Source organism: Equus quagga, chromosome 6 (assembly GCF_021613505.1).
Source record: "Equus quagga isolate Etosha38 chromosome 6, UCLA_HA_Equagga_1.0, whole genome shotgun sequence".
Lineage (NCBI taxonomy): Eukaryota > Metazoa > Chordata > Mammalia > Perissodactyla > Equidae > Equus > Equus quagga.
The window spans coordinates 63,031,696-63,055,199 of record NC_060272.1 but is presented as its reverse complement, the minus strand read 5'-3'; positions in this window follow the sequence as shown (position 1 = coordinate 63,055,199).

The window sequence follows — 23,504 nt, the reverse complement described above, 5'->3', positions numbered from 1 at the left end:
TCGTCTCACTGAGGAAAATAATACACACAGCAGGGGAAGCGACGCCACGCTACTGCAGTGGGCATAGAAGCCTCAGTGCTCCCACTCCCCAAGCCCTCGGGGATCCTGAGGCACGTTCTTGGAACCCAAACTCCTGCTCCAGGGCGATCAGTAAAAGAACCTAAATTCTGTAGCAAATCTGTTGGGAAACAGAAAGAGTATAAATTAGACTTATCATACAACATTGCTAAATTTTACTATCTGTGTGCCCTTTGGCAAATATGAGTCTGGCAGCTGGGGCAAGTGATCCCTATGCACAAGACAAGACTTTGTAGGAAAGAATCAAATGAAATAATCAATCTGAAGTGGTTTGCAAACTATGAGCTCTAAACAAATATCAAGATTTTTCCTTTGGTAATTTCCCTTCCTTGACAGAAATTCCCAGGAAGATTGAAGAAAAGGAAAATGAAAGAACCTCATAATGGGGGCTTTTCCTTTGATTTAAGCTGGCTGAATGATCGCTGGTCATGGATGCCCGCACATTCCATGTAGACCTCAAACACAGGCCCATTACTTATATTCATGTCTGGTCGGTGACTCAGCCACTTCCCTTGTTACAGCTCTTCTGACAGTGATGTGGCCATGGTGACACCTTCCCTGGACCCTCATCTCCACCCCAAGAGACTTGCGATGATGTTCACAGAAGGAATCTGTGTGCACTCAACTTTGGAGGGCTGTTTCTGCTCGCAGCCACAGCCACTCCTGCTGAGGTCTCCCAGGCACTTGGTGCACACCACCCAGAGGGCTCTGGGAGACCCCTCCATCTGCACCCCTCATTCATTATTGCTACCCTCACTCTGGCAGCTTGCCAGATGCAGGGCTTCTCCTGGGGGCTTTAAAGCTCAAGTTTTCTCTGTTCTAAGATTCTTTCCCTTTCCCAGGGTGGAGGACAAGGACCTAGGTGGGGCAGTGAGGAAGAATGCCTCCCAAATCTAGGCTGTCTTCCCTGCTCACTCGCTCTCCCAGCTCCACCCTCTGGCCCAGGAAGGGTTTGTGGTCTGTTTATTTCCACATCTCCTCTCTGTACATCTCTAACATCATGATGTAAAATCTGGATTTCAAATTCTCTAGATTCTTGGCTAGTAAGAATTGTAGGAGAGGAAAAATAATTTTCCCTCTGCTCTTCTGAGTTCTTGGCTGAGACCTCCTGTAATAAGAGACAGATTTACAAGAGAAAAACAAACAGTTTATTAACGTTGTTAAAAGACAAACTGAGGCATATTAAAAATTTAAAGAATTTATCTGAACAAAAATTAGTTCGAATTGGGCAGCTCCAATCCAGAACTGTTATGAGCGCTCCACCACCAGCTGGAGAAAGACTCTTACAGAGAAAAGGCAGAAGCAAAGCAAGGAGATGATTTGATTGGCTGTGGCTTAAGCGGTTGCCTTTTTGGGAAAGCCTAGTTGGCTGTCTGTGATTGGCTGTCCTTAGGTTTTTACTTCTTAACCTTGAGACATTTACAGGCTTGGGTTTTGCCGTGCTTACGTTGGCTTTTAAGGTATTAGAACCACCTCATTCTAATGGGCTCCTTGTTTAATTAATTTAACAATTCCTCCTTTTTGGTCACCCTCTCATACATGAGTGATTGACCAAAGATTTGTCATTAGTGCCTTTCTCAGGCACCATGTTTATGCTGTCATGTCCCTGGAAGAATTGTTTTTGCTGTTCATTGTTTTTCTGTTTCTCCAAGCGCAGTGAGACCATCTGATGTACTGCTGATGGCTTCAAACGTGTATTTCAGACTTTTGAGAGAACATAGCGCACCAAGGAGACTACAATGAGGACCGTCAGGAGGATAATACTGAGAGACTGAAGTACAGATAATCCCCAACTTACAACGGTTCGACAACGATTTTTTGACTTTAAGATGGTGCTGAAGCGATACGCATTCAGTAAAAACTATACTTTGCATTTTGAATTTTGATCTTTTCCTGGACTAACAATACGTGGTACAATACTCTCTTGTGATGCTGGGCAGCAGCGAGCCTCAGCTCCCAGTCAGCCATGTGATCACAAGGGTAAACAACCTATACACCCACAACCATTTTGTACCCATATAACCACTGTTTTACACTTTCAGTACAGTATTCAATAAATTACCTGAGATATTTAACACCTTATTATAAAATAGGCTTTATGCTATATGATTTTGCCCAACTATAGGCTAATGTAAGTGCACTGAGCACATTTAAGGTAGGCTAGTCTTGGGGAGGAAAAAATTCTCGTTTACCCTTCTAGGTTCATCTAGCTGGTCTAAGAGTTGAGTTGACATGAGGCAGATTAACGGAGAAAAACTAAGAGAAGTTTAATAACATATATACCTCTTGTATACACGGGAGAGACCCGGGAAAATTGAGTAACTCATCATAATGGCCAAAACCACCACCTTTAAGACTATTTTCAGCTAAAGACAAAAGAAGATGTTGGGAATGGGGAGTCAGTTATGGGCGGTTACCAGGAAAAGCACAGTAACCAACGGTAAGGTTGTTATGCAAATTTAAGTCATTGCCTTCTCCCTTGATGAGCGGTTCTAGAGGTCTGGTCATCCACCTCTTCCTGGTACAGTAAGGGAGACACCCTTACAAATGGAGCTGTGTTGTATAAATGTAAATGTTTCTTAAAAAAGGGTAACTTCTGCTTGGTTTTCAGAGCTTATCCTATGTCTAATGTTTCTTAAAAATAACCGGCATAAAATAATCCTTATGACAAAGAGACATATTTTGGGTTGACAAATTCTGCTCCCCTTCACTAGGCTAAGCTTTGATGTCATTAGGTTAGGTGTATTAAATGTATTTTTGACTTAGCATATTTTCAACTTATGATGGGTTTATCAGGATATAACCCCATTGTAAGTTGAGGAATATCTATATGCTCCTTAGCAAGGGCCTCTACGAACCAAACCAGTTGATATCAAATAAATCGAAGAGTGTACCTGAAGGGGCATCAACTTGTTCTAGCCAGGGGCTTGTTTGTTAATTTCTTGTATTTGCTACAATACCAGAGACATTGATCCAGGCACAGCAGGAGGTGTTTGCTATGACACAGACTCCTTGTTCATCCAGTAAGTAATCAAAGCAATTCTATTATTAAAACCACCTTAGCAAGAAAGTCTAGGGACTTCTATTGTGTAGCTATGGCCTTAATGGTAGATTCAGCAATGGCTGCCAGAGTTAAGGAGCATTGTTTCCCATGCATTAAAATGGAGAAGAAGCAAGTAGTGAAAAGGCAAAAGGAATAAAGATTTCATATTGGAGATGAAAACCTTGATCTGTGATCTTGCGAGAGCCGTCCACCTCAAGATGTCATCTGCCTCTGGAGAGGAGCCTCCCTTGTCAATTTTAATTTTAGATCCCTAGCCGGTGTGCAGTTGGAAGAGTCAGGAGGACTCCTTTTTAATTGGGAGATGTGGACCCAAGGTTCAAGATCCCAAAGTTTGACTATCCTCTGGGTTGTGAGAATGACCTAGTATGGTCCCTTCCAATGAGGTTCAAGGTCTGTCTTTGTTTTAGTTCAGTGCTATGATCTTAAAGTTATCAGCACTCTGTATTCTAGAGTACTTGTCAGGGTCCCTTCCATGAATCTCTCTGAAGACGAAGAACTTTTGCAAAAGCATCAAAGTAAAACAATAACTGTCTATAAATGACAAAAAGGTTTTTTTAAAAAATGGCCACAGGTAAAGATCTGATAAAAGTTCATTTGATAAGAAAATTCCATTATTTTTGTAGCATAAAACAACTTAAGATAATAATTGGATAACGAGGGCATTGACACATTTCTATGAACTTCAAACAGTTTCTGAAATGCCAGAATAATCCTTGTGCCATAGAGGCGTATTTTGGGGTGGCATATTCTACTACCTTTCAACATCTATACGTATTTGTTTCTTTCAAAACGCTTCCAAATCAAAAGCACTTTGGCCTTCAGTACGCCTGCCTCTGCTTTGCATTTCAGGAGCCTATGAGAATGGAAAATAAGAACTTTGACCTTTTGATCATACCATAATCTTTTGGGTTTCCTCTTTCCTGGGGCCCAATACTCAGACTCATGGTTCAGTTTTATGTTGGAAAGAGTATGTGATAAACAGGAATTAAGGAAAGGAAAAATACATGGGATGCTATTTAAATAGTGCTCTGATCTACAAAGATCAAAGCAGAGCTGCTGAGGTTAAAGCAGAAGTCTGAAGTTTGGGTCTCCCATTTTCCTACCCGCTCCATGTCCCCTGGGCCCTCTGTGAGACCTCAGAGCTCCACAGAACACAGAAAACCACCGTACTCATCCATGAGATTTACTAGGGGAGGCCATGCAGCAATCACAGTTGGTAGCACGTAATAGATGCTCAATAAATATTTGTGGACCATGTCTCCATATTGAACAATAGGTTTAAGTTTTATTTTTTTAGATTATAATTTCTTTTTAATTTTATTCTGTTTAATGTCAAAGAAATTAAATTAATTTAAGTATCATATCATTTAAATTTTTTTATTTCTTTTCTTTTCTGTCTTTATTTACTGCAGTAACATTGGTTTATAACATTACACAAATTTTGGATGTACATCATTTTATTTTTATTTCTGTGTAGATTACATCATGTTCACCACCCAAAGACAAATTATAATCCATTATCTCTTTTGCCCTTCTCCCTCCCCCCTTCCCCTCTGGTAACGACCAATCCAATCTCTGTCTCTCTGTGTTTGTTTGTTGTTATTTTTATCTTCTGCTTATGAGTGAGATGATACAGTATTTGACTTTCTCCCTCTGACTTATTTCACTTAGCATAATACCCTCAAGATCCATCCATGTTGTCACAAATGACAAGATTTCATCATTTTTTATGGCTGAGTAGTATTCCATTGTGTATATATACCACATCCTCTTTGTCCATTAGTCCCTTGATGGGTACCTAGGTTGCTTCCAAGTCTTGGCTACTGTGAATAATGCTGAAAGGAACATAGGCGTGCATATGTCTTTACACATTCATGTTTTCACGTTCTTTGGATAAATACCCAGCACTGGAATAGCTGGATTGTATGGTAGTTCTATTCTTAATTTGTTAAGGAATCTCCATACTGTTTTCCACAGTGGCTGCACCAGTTTGCAATCCCACCAGCAGTGTATGAGAGTTCCCTTTCCAACATTTGTTGTTTCCTGTCTTGTTTATTATAGCCATTCTGATGGGCGTGAGGTGATATCTCATTGTAGTTTTGATTCCCATTTCTCTGGTTATTAGAGATGTTGAGCATCTTTTCTTATGCCTGTTGGCCATCTGTATATCTTCTTTGGAGAAATGTCTGTTCAGATCTTTTACCCATATTTTAATTGGGTTGTTTGTCTTTTTGTTGTTGAGCTGTATGAGTTATTTGTATATTTTGGATATTAACCCCTTATCAGATATATGGTTTGCAGATATCTTCTCCCAATTGTTAGATTGTCTTTTCGTTTAGTTGATGGTTCCCTTGCTGTGCAGAAGCTTTTTAGTTTGATGTAATCCTATTTGTTTATTTTTTCTACTGTTTCCCTTGCCCAGTCAGACATGGTACTTGAAAATATACTGGTAAGACCGACGTCAAAGAGCATACTGCCTATGTTTTCTTCTAGAAGTTTCATGGTTTCAGGTCTTACATTCAAATCTTTAATCCGTTTTGAGTTAATTTTTGTGTATGGTGTAAGAAAATGGTCACTTTCATTCTCTTGCATGCAGCTGTCCAGTTTTCCCAGCACCATATATTGAAGAGACTTTCCTTTCTCCATTGCATGCTCTTGGCTCCCTTGTCAGAAAATTAACTTTCCAGAGATGTGTGGGTTTATTTCTGGGCTCTCCATCTGTTCCATTGATCTGTGTCTCTGTTTTGCGCCAGTACCATGCTGTTTTGGTTACTATGGCTTTGTAGTATATTTTGAAGTCAGGGAGTGTGATACCTCCAGCTTTGTTCTTTTTTCTCAGGATTCCTTTGGCTATTCAGGGTCTTTTGTTGTTCCATATAAATTTTAGGATTCTTTGTTCTATTTCTGTGAAAAATGTCATTGGAACTTGATAGGGATTGCATTGAATTCATAGATTGCTTTAGGAAGTATGGACATTTTAACTATGTTAATTCTTCCAATCCAAGAGCACGGAATATCTTTCCATTTCTTTGTGTCATCTTTAATTACTTTCAACAATGTTTTCTAGTTTTCTGTGTACAGATCTTTCACCTCTTTGGTTAAGTTTCTTCCTAGCTATTTTGTTCTTTTTGTTACAATTGTAAATGGGATTGAATTGTTAATTTCTCTTTTTGCTACTTCGTTGTTAGTGTATATAAACGCAACTTATTTTTTTTAAATGAAATTGTCAATATATTCAGAGATGTTACCATTAAGAATTCTTTCCTATCATTGAGGATACCCAAAGATACCATAAAAAAATGAAAATGCCTGCCACAGACAGAAGAAGATATGCACAACATAATACCGGAGGAGGCGGAGCAGGAAAGTCTCTTGTCCGTCTGGTGGGGGTAGGAGTCAGCACAATCTCTTCAGAAAATGACAGGCACTACCAAGGTTGAGCACGGACATAATTTGAGCCTGTAATTTTACCCTTAAGTATGAGACTAACAGAAACACTTGTTCAGGTACACTGGAGGACTTGTATAAGCACGTTCTTAGCAGTGTTATTCACAACAGCAAAAAAAAAAAAAAAAACCAAAAGAAAGAAACAAACAAAAAACTAGAAACAACCCAAATGTCCATCAATAGTAAAATGAGCAAATACATTGTGGAATAATTTTACAATGGAATATTATACAGCAGAGAGAATGAATGGACTACAGCTATGTGTCAACATACACAAACCTCAAAAATATTGTTTTCAGTGAAAAAGGCCAGACATAAAAAAATACAAACAGCATGGTTCAATTTATATGAAGCTCAAAAACAAGCAAACCAAACAATATATTGTTTATGCACTCGTATATATAGTGTACAACCTAAAGGGAACACCCGAGTGGGATAGTGTGATGACAGTGGAAGGATGAGAATTGTGGGTATATTTTGAAGACTGCAATATCTACATTATTTGTCACATGGAGTTATTGTGAGGATCAACAGAGAAGGAATAATTTTAAAATGATAAAACCTTATCTATAATTATATATAAGCATCATTAGTCCTATAAGCATATGCTCCAATCTCTACTAGTCAGTCAACATTTGTGATACTATTCATTTAGAAATTCAACAGGTGTTTGGTGGAGAAGAATGCAAATATATTTTTATTAAATTGTAGTTAGTGAATTGTCTGATGTTCTATTTTAATGAGCTTTACTAAATCATAGAATCAAGCCATTCCAGGAGCCTTTTCTAGGTGTCTTCTCAAAAGCCTACAAAATAGTGCTATAAGCAAGGTTGATTAAAAAAAAGCAAGATTTATTGGGAGCTCAAAAGTCGTGAGGGAGATCTGCACGTGCACAACTGTAAGAGCGGTTATGGAGTGAGAGAGGTCAGAGGTAGAATAAGCCCTGGAAAATGAGCAACTGAATCCAAGGAATCTGGAAACCCACCCGAAGAGACTTCTAGAGCACAAAGTTACGACCAGTGTGTAACTTAAGAGGCAGAACTCAGCTCATTTTAAGCAGGAGCTTTCTGACATAAGGTGCTCACTTCAAACACAAAACACCACGGTGCCTCCTGCACTCAGGTTAAATGAAATAGCCTTCCCTCCGAGCAGAACTTTCCCAACAAATGGCAGACAAAAGCCCCAAGACGAGCAGGTTTTGGAGTAAAGCATTGCTCTCCAGCAGTAACAAGGCAACTAGAATAGGAACCAGGCTTTGTTTCCTACTTTTTCCCATCAAGACTCTGCCATCCTGTCTGTATCATTACTGTCTCCCTCCTTGAAGTGTCTTCCTGCTGATTTTTTTGTTACCAGAGTAGATTTTAGTCTTGTGGACCAGGTGGTCACACCCTTGCTTATAAGAATGTACAGGGGTTCATGGAAATTACAGAGCTGCTACAAAAAGAGCATTAGTATGTTTTGCTATAGATATTTAGACAACAGAAAATTAATAATAACTTTAAAACCTTGCTGCTTCAAGTGTGGTCCATATACCAGCAGCCATCAGCAGGGAGACAGACATGGAAATTCTCAGGTCCACCCAGACCTACTGAATCAGAATCTCTGGGGGTGGGACTCAAGGACCCATGTTTTAAAGAAACTCCCTCACATGATTCTTATACTTGCTGAAGTTTAACAAGAACTGTTTTACAACACAAATACACTAGCTCTTAGATAGGGAGTATGGTTAATAAGAAAAATCTATTTTTTCCTATTTGAGAACTCAGTTGTTGAGTGTGAAGGTTATTCGAAGGTTATTCACACTTGTTGGTAAGCCGTCATTTTACATGTATAAATGCAAAATATTTAAAGACCACTTTACCTACCCGTGTGTCAAGTACCAGTAAGTCAGCAAAATAAAAAATGAGCAGCCCAAATATATACTATAAATAGAGATTCATAATTATCTTCCACCAAGAAAATATTAATGTTCAGAATCATTTTATCGTACAAGAAAATATACTCTTTGCCAGAAGGAAAGCAAGTCTACATTTTAGAATAATTTCTACAAGTACTTTATATGCTCATGCATATGCACGTGTGTTCTTGTGTATACATACATGTTTGTGTATACATAGATACAAATATACATATACACGTGCACGCACACACATAAATTTCAGCCTATAAGGCACTAAATATCTGTAAAATTTGGCTATATGGTCTGCTTAAGATTAGAGATGGCCAAAGCTATATTTTTATTTTCTCAAAGACACCAAGTCATTCAAGACTGAAAGGCTATAAGGATTTCAAAAATATGCAGAAAATGTTCCCATCACTGTGAAAAGAGACTTTCCTCTCTGAACCATGGATCCCCAAACCAAGGAACATGGCCAACCATACTGTTTAGATACCTGCCTACCTTAGTCACTAAGAATCAGAGGGCATTCACCAAATGTGTGCTAAGTAATTTTCAGAAAAATATTAGAACTTAGGAAGTAAAGTTCAATAACTAAACTCTCCATGAACAGATTAATAAAATAGTTTTTTTAAGGAGAACAAATTGTCTCACTTTTCTATTACTACTTTGTTAAAAGGGGGAAGATAAGGCCCCTTTTCATCTCACATTCAATTATCAGTTTAATTCTTTACAAAATTCAGAACCTCCAACGTTCACGACAGTGAGACTAATTAGTTCATCTCAAGAAGACCTCTCACCTTGAAGTTTTAACCGTAGTTCTCAGGAAGCTATTTCCAGTAGCGCCTAAACTTCTATAGGAGCTCTGACTACCTGTTTACAGTTTGAGAGCTTAAGGACAAACCTCCTGTCCTCCCCTCCAACTCGATCTTTCACTGTCTTTACCATCCTTTACTTGCTCTGCTTTTTCTTCCGTGATACGAAAGTGTTTAACTGATAAAGGTACTTAGAAAGTGCAATATTTCACCATGCTCTTTAATTTCTCCTATAAACCAAAATATGAAGGATGGAATGAATGATGGAAGGAAGGAAGAAAAGAAAAGAGAGAAAAGAATTCATTATTTCCTATCATTAAACTTTTATAAATATCTGTGATGGAAAAAAGAGAAGTTTGTTTATTTTTAAATTATTTTAATTTAGAAATAGAAAACATCTTGAAAGAAAAAAATGAAAGAAAACCACAAAATATATATATAGGCAAATTTTTACTCCATGAGCTTCTCAAATCCTCACTTATTCACCAATCCCCAAGATGAAAAACACTCTTCTAAAAAGATATTCAGCCACCAACAATGATGTTATTAATAGGAATATGGATCAATTTCCCAAAAATCCAATGAATCTCATTGTAGCAAATCCTATTGCTGTTGCAATGGCAATCTTCTGGAATTCTTCTCTGTCAGGTTTGGTGCATCTTTTAACCAGCCAAACTGAGTCCTTCACAAACTGCCGATGTGGCTCAACGAACTGCATTACCTGATCCATGATGCCTGCTCACCACCACGGCAGATGACAGCGACCGCAACTGATTTTTGTACGTTGATTTTGTATCCTGCAACTTTACCATATTCATTTATTATTTCTAAAAATCTTTTGGTGGATTCTTTAGGGTTTTCCATGTATAAAATCATGTTGTCTGCAAATAGTGACAGTTTCACTTCTTCCTTTCCAGTTTGGATCCCTTTTATTTCTTTTCCTTTCCTGATTGCTCTGGCTAGGACGTCCAGCACTATGTTAAATAAGTCATGAAAGTGGGCATCCTTTTCTGGTTCCTGTTCTTAGAGGGATAGCTTTCAGTTTTTCTCCATTCAGAATGCTATCAGCTGTGGGTTTGTCATATATGGCCTTTATTATGTTGAGGTACTTTCCTTCTATACCTATTTTATTCAGGGTTTTTATCATAAATGCATGCTGTATCTTGTCAAATGTTTTCTCTGCATCTATTGAGATGACCATGTGATTTTTATTCTTCATTTTGTTAATATGGTGTATCACGTTGATTGATTTGCAGATGTTGCACCATCACTGCATCCCTGTAATAAATCCCACTTGATCATGGTGGATGATCTTTTTAATGAATTGTTTCATTTGATTTGTTAGTATTTTGTTGAGGATTTTTGCATTGATGTTCATCAGTGATACCGGCCTGTAATTTTTTTGTGTGTTGTCCTTGTCTGATGTTGGTATCAGGGTAATGTTGCCTTTGTAGAATGAGTTAGGAAGCTTCTCTCCTCTTCAATTTTTTGGAAGAGTTGGAGAAGGGTAGGTATTAAGTCTTCTTTGAATGTTTGGTAGAATTCACCAGGGAAGCTGTCTGGTCCTGGACTTTTATTTTTTGCAAGGTTTTTGATTACTGTTTTGATCCCCTTACTGATGATTGGTCTATTCACATTGTCTATTTCTTCTTGATTCAGTTTTGAAAGGTTGTATAATTCTAAGAATTTATCCATTTCTTCTAGGTTATCCAATTTGTTGGTGTATAGCTTTTTGTTGTATTCTCATAATTTTTTGTATTTCTGAGGTGTCTGTTGTAATTTCTCCTCTTTCATTTCTGATTTTATTTATTTGAGCCTTCTCTCTTTTTTTCTTGGTGAGTCTAGCTAAAGGCTTGTCAATTTTGTTTATCTTTTCCAAGAACCAGCTCTTAGTTTCATTGATCTTTTTCTATTATTTTTTTAGTCTCTATTTCATTTATTGGTGCTCTCATTTTTATTATTTCTTTCTTTCTACTGATTTTGAGCTTTGTTTGTTCTTATTTTTCCACTTCCTTTAGGTGCACTGTTAGATTGTTTGAGATTTTTCTTTTTTGTTGACTTGGGTCTGTATTGCTATAAACTTCCCTCTTAGAACTGCTTTTGCTGTATCCCATAAATTTTGGCATGTCATATTTTCATTTTCATTTGTCTCCAGGTACTTTTTGATTTCTCCCATGATTTCTTCATTAACCCAGTCATTGATCAGTAGCATTTTGTTTAATCTCCACTATTTGTGGCTTTTCTGATTTTCGTCCTGTAGTTGATTTCTAGTTTCATACTGTCGTGGACAGAAAAGATGCCTGGTATTATTTCAGTTGTCTTAAATTTATTGAGATCTGTTTTGTGGCCTAATATGTGATCTATCCTGGAGAATGTTCCCTGTGCATTTGAAAAGAATGTGTCTTCTGTGGTTTTTGGATGGAATGTTCTGTATATATCTACCAAATCCATCTGGTCTAATGTGTCATTTAGTGCCAATGTTTTCTTATTGATCTGTTTGGATGATCTACCCATTGGTGTAAGTGGAGTGTTAAAGTCCCTTACTTTATTGTGTTACTATTTCTCCTTTTATGTCTGTTAATAATTGCTTTATATATTTAGGTGCTCCTACGTTGGGTGCATAGATATTTACAAGTGTTATATCTTCTTGTTGGATTGTTCCCTTTATCATTATGTATTGCCCCTCTTTGTCTCTTGTTACAGTTTTTGTTTTAAAGTCTATTCTGTCTGATGTAAGTATTGCTACCTCAGCTTTCTTTTCATTGCCATTTGCATGAAGTATCTTTTTCCATCCCTTCACTTTCAGTTTGTGGATGTCTTTAGGTCTGAAGTGTGTCTCTTGTATGCAGCGTATATATATGGGTCTTTTTTTTTTTTATAAAATCGGCCATCCTATGTCTTTTGATTGGAGCATTTAGTCCATTGACATTTAAAGTAGCTGTTGCTAAGTATGTACTTATTGCCATTTTGTTACCTTTTTTCTGGGTGTTTTAGTAGTTCTTCTCTGTTCCTTTCTTCTTCTCTTGATCTTTTCCCTTGTGGTTTGATAGCTTTCCTTAGTATTATGTTTGTGTTCCTTTCTCTTAATTTTTTGTGTATTTATTATATGTTTCTGGTTAGTGATTACCATGAGGTTCATATACAATAACCTATGTTTATAGCAATCTATATTAAGTTGATGGTCTCTTTAGTTTGACCTCTTACTAAAAGCTGTACTCTTTTACTCCCCTCCTCCCACAGCGTGGCTGGTTGCTAGGCTCAGGAGTTTACAATTGCTGTAGGTCTCTGGCCTGCAAGGCTATTGTCAGCTCTCTCAGGATTGTAGCTGAGTTGGGCTGGCCTCAGGCATGGGAGCACCCAATTGTTTCAGGCTTTGGAAGGTGGGACCAATCCCCTATGTGGGTGTTTGAAAAGCACAAGTATTTTGCAACTGACAAGCCCCACTTCCCTAGGGCCACATACCCCATCAACACACTCCTGCCCTGTGTGCATGCCCCAACCCACTGAAGTAGACCCAGTCACCCCACTACAGAGGCCCCACACACTCCACCAACACTCCACACATTCCACCACTCCTCACACATGCCCTTCTCCTCAGAGGCAGCAGACTCACCCAGCTCGAGAGGTTCCAGGCACCCCACCAAGCAGGCCCACAAGTTGCCTAAGGGCTTGCTGTTGGGTAGGGCCAGTCCCTAGGGCTGGCTGTCTGCCCTGGCTGAGCTGGATTAAGTTGGTGCTCTAGTGGGTGGGGCAGACCCTGGGCTAACAGGCCAGGAGAAGAACTCCAATGGCATCTGCCAGTGTGTGTGTGTACAGTGTGTGTCAGCACAACTGTACTAGGTCACAGTAATGGCTGCTGCCAATGTCTCAGTCCCTGGGCAGGTCTCACCTCTCACTGAGATGCACCCAGATCCTATCAAGTGAGTCTTTCTTCACCAAAAGACTGTGCACTTTTCTTTCTGGTGATTTTAGGTTGCTTTCTGAAATGGGTGAATTTGTGCATGTGCCCTTTAAAAACAGACTTTTTAACCCCTTATGTCCAATAGCTTTTGTGGGATATTCCTCATTGTCATTAATAGCCAGAAAAGCCAGATATTATGACACTTTTCTCGGTTTTGCTGAGTCCAAAAGCTGCTTATAGTGGTAATGCTCCCCCACTCAGATCCCCCACTCCTCCAGGGAAGGCTTCGTACCTTAAGATTGCTCCTGGCTGGCTGTGAAGTGCCGTGGCTCAAAGGTGGCTTTTTTCTCTCCAGAAAGGAATTTCTGCCTCTTCCACCTCGTCAGCACTGTCTCTTGTTGCAGGGGTTCTTTTATCCAGTTTTCAGTTCTCTCTCAAGGGTAATTGTTCCAAGAGTAGTTGTTAATTTGTGTCCATGGGAGGAGGTGAGTGCAGAGTCCACCTATGCTGCCATCTTGACATTGTCCTATCTAACTTTTAAAAAATACTAACTACACTAGTATTTTTTGTGATTTAGTAAAATTGAAATTAGAGGGGCTGGCCCGGTGGCTGAGTGGTTAAGTTCACACACTCTCCTGCAGGCGGCCCAGTGTTTTGTCAGTTCAAATCCTGGGCGTGGACATGGCACTGCTCATCAAACCACGCTGAGGCAGCGTCCCACATACCACAACTAGAAGGACCCACAACGAAGAATATACAACTATGTACTGAGGAACTTTGGGGAGAAAAAGGAAAAAAATAAAATCTTAAAAAAAAAATTGAAATTAGAAAGGAGCATGTTTTCCAAGATGTATTTTAGCTTTCTTTGGCTGTAGGGAAGAGAGAAATAAAGCAAAGGGCTGGTGGGGAGAGTATGCGAGGTCAAGGAAGGAACAAGTGTGTTTAAATACAATGGAGAGGATTCCAGGGCAGGACCAGGGGGGCAGGAAAGAAAGGTGGATGAGGAGAGGAGGCAATGGGGTCTTGAAAAGTTATAAAAAGAACAAGATAAATTGAAATAAGCTAGAAAGAAAAAAACTGAGTAGTTTTCCCACATATATCTCTAGCTGATGACTGGTAGAACAAAGAAAAAGATTCAATTTTACATATTTATCTTTTAACCAGCCATATTACTAAATCTCATCTTAATTTTAATAGTTTTTAAAACTAGATTCTCTTGGGTTTCCAAGTATATAAGCACATCATCAGAAGAAGAGGAAATAGTTTTCTATCATTTCCATTTTGCATTTGTTACTTTGTTTAGTTTTCTTATTGCATTTATTAGAACCTCCCACAAAATGTTAAGTAGCTCTTTGTAGAGAATTAATCATGATTAAGACCAAAACTTATGAAATACCAAAGAAAATCTAATAGAAAACATAGTTGATTTTATTTATTTTTAAAATTTATTTATTTATTTTTTGAGGAAGATTAGCCCTGAGCTAATTGCTGTGAATCCTCCTCTTTTTTGCTGAGGAAGACTGGCCCTGAGCTAAGATCCATGCCCATCTTCCTCTACTTTATATGTGGGACACCTACCACAGCATGGCTTGCCAAGTGGTGCCATGTCCGCACCCAGGATCCAAACTGGTGAACCCTGGGCCGCCAAAGTGGAATGTGTGAACTTAACCACTGCACCACCAGGCCAGCCCCATAGTTTATTTTAAAAGCTAGTTCTTTGAAAAGTCCAATAAAATAGATGAAACCATTATGATACTGATTAGGATAAAAAGAACAGAGAGAGCCGAAGTGGACAAGATTAGGAGAAATAAAGGGAACATAATCAGCAATAGAGGAAGGTTTCAAATAGTTATAAGTATGTCATGGGCAACTCAATGGCAAAAAACTGGTTTTTGGAAATCTGGACAAAAAGAATGATCTCCTAGGAAAATATAGATCCTTTAAATTTACCCAAGAAGAATGGTCACATAGTGATAAAACCTACAAAATACTTAAAAATAAATTTAACAAGGAAGGCACAGGACTTATAAGAGATAATTAATTCTTATTGAAGGACATGGTATGATAAAGGGGTATATTGGCTTGCTAGGGCTGGCGTAATAAAATATCATAGACCAAGAGGCTCAAACAATAGAAATTAATTTTCTCACAGTTCTGGAGGCTGGAAGACCAGGATCAAGGTGTTGGCACATTTGGTTTCTCTTGAGGCTTCCCTCCTTGGCTTGCAGATGGCTTTCTTCTTGCTGTGTCCTCATATGGCTTTTTCTCTGTGTGCAAACATCCCTGGTATCTCTTTCTCTTCTTGTAATAAGGTCACCAGTCATATTGGATTCAGGCCCCACTCTTATGACCTCATCTGGCTTTAACTACCTCTTTAAAGGTCTATCTCTACCTACAGTCACAGTGGGGGTTAGGGCTTCAACATGTGGATTTGGAGAGGGGAGACAATTCAGTCCATAATAAGGGGAATATGAGGAAAAATGTGAATACTATGGCCTTTTAGCAGTGCAATTTGGTAATGTCTATTAAATATGTTAAAAAATACATATACTCTTCTACTCAGCAATTTATTCTCAAGAAATTATCCCATACCTAGAAATCCACCAGTAGGAAAGGATATATGTCCCGAGATGCTACTGCAGCACTGTGGTAGCGCCAAACAGCCACACCTGGACACACCGAAATGCCCATCGGTGGGAGAAAGTTTAAAAAATCAAGATGAGCTACACATCATCGAGACTGCTGCCATGAAAAAGAATGAACTAGAGCTGTACCAGTTTACTTGGAGGGGTTTCTATGAAATGCTATTGTGTGGGAAAATCAAGATGCAGAAAGTGTGAATCAGATGCTTATAAACAATGACAACACAAATCTTATATGTGTCTATCTTGGTAGACGATTATAAAGGTTGTTGACACTGATTGCCTCAAAGGTGATGGGGAAGAGGACTGATGTAACATGGTGGGGAACAGAGAGATTGCAGAGGTGGAAGCAATAAAAGAGAAAACAAATTTTAAAAGGGTTGTAGAAAGACAATATGTCAAGTAAAAATACAATATGTGTAATATGATCACATTTTATCATTTATGTAAAATTATATAGGTGTATATGTGTTAAGAGGTATTTTAAAAGTGAAATGAAAAGAAATAAACTCAGATCTGTCCTGGAAAGCTAGAGGTGCCTGGGCACTACAGAGTTAAGCAAGAGCTGGGAGGACAGCAATTAGATGAACAGCCCCAGCTCACCTCTCCACTCAGCAGCCTTTGTTCTCCCCTGGCCTGAAATCCTCCAAAATGGGAGGAGAAGGAAGTACAGACTGAGGATCATTGACGGAGCCTTCAAGAACTTACCGTCCCAGAAGGCTCACATGTTCCCTCATGCTGAGGTCTGATCATGGAAACAAATACCTCTAATATCCTTTAAGTAGGCTAGAAAATGAGCCGCACAAGGATGTGCATTACCAGATTAATGAGACGGAGAAAGCTCAAAGCCAGGGACTTTCAACAACAGAAACATCCATTGTCTGGAATGCCCCGTCTGACCTGGTCAGGCTCTCAGCTAGTAAAGCAGGTTTGTAGAACGATAGACTTAATTTTTAAAAAGCAAAGATTTTGCCAAGGTCATCACTTGTTATTACAAAAAAAGAAAAATACCTCAAGAGAACTAAAATTGACAAGGCTTGAGTTACTGTTTACCTTTGAAACTGGCAAACAGCCATTGATGATTAAGTAGCTAGGAACTAAAGGTTTTTCCTTTTTGCAATTACTAATTATAGCTTTTAGCTGTTTAACCCACCCATTGTTAACTGTGCTGCTTAGGCAATATGCTGTCTCACTCCCACTAGGCTCCTATAGATAGCATCTCCCTGGAGCCTGGGTCACCATGGTAATGGGTGTGTGAGCAGTTTTTCAGGGATTAGAACGCCTTGTCCACTTCAGGCCGGTTGAGACTTCCAACTCATAAACCAGGCCAGCGCAGATGTCTGATAGGCGACCTTTTGATGTCAAGAGGCTAAAAACTCCACCCTCAGATCATGCTAACGCTGCCATTTTGTGAGCATGAGTCCTATGAAGACGCATGGTCTGAATACGCTTGCGCAGATCATCAGTGACCTCACCTCTCCTCACCTCCAATCACCTCTCTCCACATTTCAGACCACTTTGCCCCCTACCCCATAAATATCCCTGAGTCCCTATTTTAGGGGAAGCGAATTTGAGGCTCATGCCCTTGTTTCCTCACATGGCTGCCTTGTGATTAAACTCTCTCTCTGCTGCAATCTCATCGTCTCGGTGTTTGGCTTTCTGGGCGGCGGGCAAAAACGAACCTGGTTCCGTAACGCCTTGAGTCTTCTTTGCCAGTCTGTGTTCCCATTCTTCAGACTTAGCACATCTAACAATGGAAGACCACTTAGGTAATTGCTTAGGTAATTGCCAAATAGCTGCCCAGTTAGTTAGTTAATGGTGTTTATTCAGTAACTCAAGGGAGTATGGCCAACCAACCACTATCTGGTGAAAGCATTCCCACTGTCAACTGTCAATTCCCCCCCAAAGATCACCAGACAGACCTATATGTCAAGCAAAGCTAAGTTTATAGACTTACTGCAATAAGGGAGTATTCCACCTTGTAGAGTCTTGGTTGTGTCTGAGAAGGGAAAAGTAAGGGGAAAACCTGTATCAAGTTCTAGGTCCTGGATTGAGAGAGATTTTTGTTGTTTTTGTTTTTTTTTTTTTTGAGGAAGATTAGCCCTGAGCTAACATCTGCTGCCAATCCTCCTCTTTTTGCTAAGGAAGACTGGCCCTGAGCTAGCATCCATACCCATCTTCCTCTACTTTGTATGTGGGATGCCTACCACAGAATGGCTTTGCCAAGCAGTGCCATGTCCGCACCCGGGATCCAAACTGGAAAACCCCGGGCCACCAAAGCAGAACGTGCAAACAACTGCTGTGCCACCAGGCCAGCCCCCCCGGATTGAGAGATTTTAAGGTAGGTCTTATAAGTGGGGAACTGGTTGGAATTGGGTGGAATTTCTGACATCTTAGCTTTGCATGGTGAGCATAGTAAATGAGCATCTTGAAGTCAGTTTTGAGGAGACACCTAATAGTCTTGATAAATTAGCTATTTTAGTTGGTTGACAATCTTATCTTCCAGAAACAAAAACTTCCTGGAGCAAGTAGCTGAGTTATTTTTGCTTCGTCTCAGGATTATCTAACACAGCGACAGGAAATCGTTGGTTTCAGATCTCGCTGCTTAATCTTTTGCCAGCCTGAAATTTTCAGTAAGTGGACACTTACTGTGGATGGAATCTCAACACAGTGAACTCCAAGTACCACCCGAAATCTACGCTTGTAATGAATTATACTGCAGTAACTACGACTTGAAGTAAGAATGATATAGGGAATTTAGAAAACTTTGTATCTATAGAAAAAAAAATCTTTATTTGAGATGCCAGTAGTGGGAGAGTTCAGAGCATTGGTTTTGGAGATGGACTGTTTTCAAATCCTAATTCTGCCATTTACTAGCTGTGTGACTTCGAGTAAGTCACTTGACAGCTCTGTCTTATTTTCCTCATCTTTAAAAAGGGCATAAGATACGTACCTCAAGTATTTTGAGGATTAAGTGAGTTAATATCTGTATAACGTTTAGGACATTGCCTGGCTTATATTAACTGTTCAACAAATGTAACTATTATTGCTTAATAACTTGACAGTTAACGTTATTTAAAACTAAAACCCAAGTCCTCCACCCCCTGTCATACTTTCACCCCTCCTTCTCCATCTGTGCTTCTTTCCTTTTTTCCAGTCTGTAGTCATCTGGGCATCAGTTTTAATCTCTTCTCTCTCCAAGCCACCTTTGTCATCCTCCCAAATGAGTATCTTGAGGGTGAAAGACTCGCAGCAGAGAAATGAGAATGATGGGTGCCATTGAAGGTTCAAGCACTAGGTAGGGAAGCTGAACATGCAGGGGAAACCTTCTGAAGATTAAAAGCTTCTTCCTATAGGGAGTTTTGAGTGACCCAAGCAGCCTTATGATCCCCAAGTTCTTGTTTGAAGCATAAGCCATGCTTTGTATATGCCCCTTGCCATCGTTTTATTACTTGTTTGTTCTCATTGGACATTTATTTGTTTGGCTGGATTTCAGGTGGGAGAGAAACTCAGAATTGGGATCCCGTGTTTGGGTAATAAGCATGTGTTTCCATGACTCCTAGTTTCGCAAGAACAGCATCCGACTGCTAACGTCCAAGGGAAGAGTCCCTCGAGGGAATCTCCTAAGAGCAAAACCAGCCCAGGGCCCAAGCTCCTGGTTTACAGACATTTTATTCTATTGTCATTTGTTGGCAATCACCAGTTTTATACGTGCACATTCATGTATTGTCTATATGAGAACTGACCAAAAAGGGATGAGAAGTGTCGCATCCACACACCAATCAGGAATGGTCTCTTCCTGTGGTTCTTGCTTTAGAGAGACAGAAGTTTTCATGGAAGCCCCTAGTAGATTTTAAATCTACTTCAAATCTTGTTGGATAGAAACAAGTCAGGCGTTTATACCTAGACCTGTCAGGGGGCAGGGGGATGGAATTACCATGATTGACTTTGACTGGAACAGAATAGGAATCATAGAGCCAACCACAGTGGCCTCTGAAAGCATCTGCTATGCCCCAGGCATTGTGCTAGGTGCTGAAATATTCTTTCATTTAATCCCATAACAGCCCTATTAGTTAGGTATTATTGTCCCGATTTCACAAACAAGGAGCCAGAGGCTTGGCAGGTTTAATCATCACCATCACCAGACACTCACTGTGCTCCAGGAGAGGTCCTTCGTGCTTTGCATGTATCAAGTTGGTTAACCCTCACTCTAACTTTTTTTTTTTTGAGGAAGATTAGCCCTGAGCTAACATCTGCTGCCAATCCTCCTCTTTTTGCTGAGGAAGACTGGCCCTGAGCTAACATCCATGCCCATCTTCCTCTGCTTTATACATGGGATGCCTACCACAGCATGGCTTGACAAGCAGTGCTAGGTCCACACCCAAGGTCCAAGCCAGTGATCTCCCAGCCGTCAAAGTGGAATGTGCGAACTTAACCTTTGTGCCACCAGGCTGGCCCCCACTCTAACCTTTTGAGGTGGATTCTATTGTTAGTCTTCGTTCTAGATGAGAAAACTGAGGGACACAGAGTAACTTGTCAAGTCTCCACAGCTGGCCATGGGCAGAGTCATGATTCAAACCAAAGAAGTCAGGCTCCAGTGTCCGGGCACTTCACTGCACACTACTGAGGTCACGCAGCTGGCTGGTGGAGGAGGCGGGAGTCAAAGCCGAGTTGGTCTGTTTCCAGTGTCCAAAATCTTAACGTGTCCTCTATACCTCCCTCCGTACGTCAGTGCTCTGCTTTAAAGTTAACAAAAACACATTTCACATGTTAGTTTAATTATTGGGTTAGCCCTGTGGAGTATAGTATTGTTCGCAGAAGAGAGAGCCAAGGCTGGGAGCACCTAAATAAAGTCACAGAGCTAAGAAGTGGCAGAAGCCACTCTCAAACTCATGTCAGCTGACCCCAAGAACTCTCATAACCACAACCAACTTTCCCTCTTCTGACTCCCCATCTGTGGATAACATGAGATCCATCCTTAATCCTGTAGATCACTTAATAGAGGTTATGGGCATTTGCCTTATTTACTGTGGAAATTATAGGGGAATGGGAGAATAGGTTTTTCCACAAGCAAACTGTAACTGGGGCAAAATTTTGGCCTGAGATTGCATCATTCTCTACATTTTTATTGGTGCTACATGAACACTGGTCAATTATCAGTAGTGATTAATGACTTGGTATCACTAATTCATAGTGATCAAAACCCTGATTACTCCAGATTGCTCATGCTTCCCCCACACTTCTAACCTAGAAAAACAACACCGATTTTTGCTTTGCATCATTTACAAATAATTTTGGTTACAAACGAAAAAAAGCAGAATGGGTGAGAGATAGAATATAAAATGAGAAAGGAGTGGATGTACCAAGGGAAGCAGAGCTTTACACCAGGGGAGGGGAACTCACTCTTCACTCAGGCTGAAGACACAATTGAAGCATCATCGTCAGTGGTGTTATAAGCTGTTCCTCATTTTTCTTTTCTTTCTTGATGAAAAGTATATAATATTTACAATTTCAGAATAAATAGAACCATCACTCATGTTTCACCATTTCTGAAACCATTTTCATATTTTCTTGGAAGTTTTTTCATGGTTCCGATGATTATCACCCCATCCCCCCATATCACTCTTGTGCCCCTTCAACATTTTTGTAACTGTTGGATTAGTTAGTTCAACAATGGAACAGGATTATGACATATCCCAACCATGTTTTGGTATGTCTACCTGGCTGCTTTTTAATTCCTAGGAAGTTGATTTTTGCTTTAGCAACTTACAAAACCAAGGTTAAAGGCAATTTAAGGAAAACCATCCAAGATGCTAATGCTTCAATATGCTATTTAAGATCAGAAAATAGACTCACTTTACACTTGGGAATAATGTATCCAGCTCTTCTTTTAATAGAAATTAGGAGGTACCAGCAATATAAAGGCCCAGCAGTCCAATTCCAAATGTCACTAAGCATACATTTGGCAATGTATATATTAATTATTGAATATACCCAAGGGTGACTAAATTACATAGTCACAAGATCTCATGCACGGTTCTCAGCACATATTAGGCATTTAATGAGGCTGTGATAAGTAAATGAGTGGCTACTTACATAGCCCTAACGAGATCTTAGACTCACGTGGTTCAGTCCTAGCACAATGTCATGGTCAAAGACACACAGTTCAGTGATATAAAATACTGTAAAATGAATATTTCTTTATTTTTCTTTTCATTATTTAGATGAAAAATAGATTTAGTCATAACCCACTCTTACACCACACAACCCTTGCTAACACTTCAATCCTCAATTTTTTCTCTTTAATATTGTACCCCCACTCTGTGGTGCTTCTCATTCCCTAACATTCAGGCTGACTTGGCTCCAGCCCTGGAAGCTTTTGCCCCTCTCCTAGACGCTTCTCTCCTCCCTCTTTCTCTCTCTCTCCTCTCCATAAAATAGATTGATTCCAAATTCTCCCATTTCTCCTCCCATCTTTCTAGTCCTTCCTTCATTTCCCATTTTTTGGTTTAAGAAAAATAAGTCATTATTGGGAAAAACAGTAATAAACTCATGAGGAGCATCATGTCTTCTATACCATTTTTGGTTCTTAATATCAAAACTGTCCCTGGCGGGTAACAATCTATCCTGTTCCTGAAGCCCTAGAGAAGGGATTTTGTGTCCTTCCCAAGGTAGAACCATCCAGGTAGGGACTCAAGCATGTGCGACCTAAATCCCCAGTTACTGTGGCTTCAACACCCTTCCTGTTGACTTGTCCAGTCACTTGAGCACAACCCAGAAGACTTGACTGTTATTCAGTCACTTCTAGACTCCTTTTCCTCAAGTCACCTTTAGACACCTTCTCCTCAGGCTAAGCAATCTGTTTGTCTAATTTCTCAGTGGAAGACTTAATCACTTAGGTTTCTCTTTCCAGCTTCCTCCAGGATCTTGGCTGGAATTTAGAGCCCATTAACCAAAAGAACCTATGGTTTTCTCGTGGCATTCATGGGACTGCGGAACCTGTTGCCTAAGTTTAAAATTGTGACCCAAGAGAGAAAAAATAGTCCTGAAACATCTCCATATATAGATCTCTTCTTTTAATCATCAATATTTGTCTATTTTTGTCTGCTTTTTCCACGAAAGTGGGATTGCTATGGGGCAATAGAGTGGGGACTGACTGACTTTTTCTTGTGTATTCTTCTTTGTTAACTTCATGCAACAAAAAATATTACTTAAAAAAAGCTTTTCCTGTATATGTATCATCATTTCTTAATTTCTTGGACATCCCAATCAGGTTTTAAAAAACAACCAATTCTTATTTCCAAATACTTCAACACTACAGGCTCATGCCTTAGGGTAATAATATCCAGGGAGAAGAATAATAATTACAGAGCTCTCTTCAAGTATTTCAACGGATTCTCAGTCCTTCTTTGTTCATCGCTTAGCTTAGAATTCTTACTTCTTTTGGGTAGAAGAACTTGGAGATGAAAGTCAGCAATCTCGGGACTGGCCCCGTGGTTGAATGGTTAAGTTTGCGCGCTCCGCTGTAGGCGGCCCAGTGTTTCGTTGGTTAGAATCCTGGGCGCGGACATGGCACTGCTCATCAAACCACGCTGAGGCAGCATCCCACATGCCACAACTAGAAAGACCCACAATGAAGAATATACAACTATGTACCGGG